Consider the following 2008-nt stretch of genomic DNA (forward strand, 5'->3'; position numbering starts at 1 on the left):
CTGAAATTCTTTCTTGTGGACCTTCATTTACAGGATGACCAATAGACTCCAACCAAATAAAGACTTTCTTCTACAACATGGATCTCTTAAAATTATTCTTGAACATGTTCCTCTATTCAGAATCAGAATTATTTTTATTGCCAAGTATACTGTCATATACAGGACATTGACTTGGTGATTTGGCAGCATGGGACATAGACAACCATATAAATGAAACATGCAAACATAAAGAGAAAAACATGGTTCGAGTCCAACATTACCCAATGTCATCTGAACACCTAACTAAAATGATGATGGGCAATTCTGTCCCTTGCAGCCGGTCCGGTCTGCTCATCCAAGTGGACTGGCTCTAGGTCATCCTCAGGATGGTCCATGACAAATGGGACCCTCTCCTTCCTGATTGTAGCCACATTATGGAGCACTGCACATGCCACAGTGATGTCACATGCCCTGTCTGGTGCTACCCGCAGCCCCCGCAGACATGTGAATCTGGCCTTCAGTTGGCCGAAGGTCATTTCAATCCGGGCTCTCGTTCGAGCAAGAGCCCCGTTGAAACGGGCTTGAGGGCCTGGTGCTGGCTCTGCATAGGGGGTCATGAGGTAGGGCTTGCAGGCATAACCCCTGTCTCCAATTAGGAGTCCATCATAGTGACCTAGTATATGATATGTACAATGTTAGATCACCTCTACATAAAATAAGCAATTTCTGAATGACATGAGATTTGCTATACCTTGCTCGAAGCTGTGACACAGTGTAGACTCTCGGAATATTCTGGAGTCGTGGATGGAGCCCGGCCACTTGGCCTCAACATTTGTTATGAGGCAGGTGGAGTCACAGATCATCTAAGATGAATTGTGGTCAAGTCATGGGTATTGTACAGCAGGCAATTGCAAGGTCCATGACCCCTATTGTCAAAGACATGATTGTTTTTATAGCAATGCAATTTGAGGAAAAATGTCATAAGTACCTGCACATTAATGCTGTGAAAGCCTTTTCGATTGACGAAATCTGCCTCATTTGGGCCAGAGGGCGATTTGATGGGGATCTGCGTGAAGTCCACTGCGCCAATGACATTGGGAAACTCTGCAAAATGATAAGCTCCATAATGAATAGTGATAGGAATGCATTTTCATTAAATGGTGAAATATTGAATAACTCAATTACCTGCAATTCCATAAAAGCCCTCTTTGATTGAATTTACTCGGACATGGCCAGGGAATGTAATGAACACATCCATAAGTTTCTTCAGCGGCAATGAAACTTTACGAACAGCACGGCATGCAGCGGCTTTCCCGATGTTCTCCGCATCGCCGACACTGTACAATAATGTACCACTCGCAAAAAAGCGCAAGGCTATGCATAGTCTGCGAGACAGTCAATGCTCGGCTGCGGCATGTGGTGTTTGCAATGTATGGCAAAATTATTATTTGTCGGCAGAATCGATAGCGCTCGTATAAGAAGTCATGATGTGATAACGGATCTTGCCGATTTTGAAGAACTCTCTCCCTATAAAACGCTAATCTAACTAATATCGCTCCTTGATCAATGGGATCTCTGAGGAAGGGAGCTGCCATTCTTTTCCCGGGCGAGTGGAAAGCTTATCCAGCTACCTTCAGTTAGCCTGCGCTGGAGCAGGTTCAAGCTTATGGATGTGTTGCCATGGTGATTTTGCCAAACTTGCTTCGTGGAACCGAAAAGCCTGATCTATGTAATCTTATCCTGAAAATTATCCGGCTAACTCAGTTAGCCACGTACGACGAACGGGGCTCTGCTGTCTCCCGTCGGTTAAAAGCAACAATAAATTTGTTTTTTGCAAAGATGTAAACCACGTGTTTATTTGCATATAGAGTGGGGAAGTCAGCTTTGATCACAAGTGGTCACTCAAGACGCACATGGAGATGCATGTTAGACCCTGCTCACACCTGGCATTGTCTGTCTGTCTGCTGCCCTTTGCGGTTCCGCGCGCCGTGCCGCTGCTGTGCCTGACCTGCACGGTGAGAGTGTCCAG

The 2008-nt window shown here is 45.4% G+C and overlaps 1 pseudogene; it reads right to left on the reverse strand.

Moving 5' to 3' along the window:
- Positions 1-278: 278 nt before the first annotated feature.
- On the reverse strand, positions 279-1574 carry LOC116401047 (putative nuclease HARBI1; annotated as a pseudogene).
- Between the last annotated feature and the right edge of the window lie 434 nt (positions 1575-2008).

The sequence above is a fragment of the Anarrhichthys ocellatus genome, unplaced genomic scaffold (genome assembly GCF_004355925.1).
Source record: "Anarrhichthys ocellatus isolate YVR2014 unplaced genomic scaffold, GSC_Weel_1.0 scaffold238, whole genome shotgun sequence".
NCBI lineage: Eukaryota > Metazoa > Chordata > Actinopteri > Perciformes > Anarhichadidae > Anarrhichthys > Anarrhichthys ocellatus.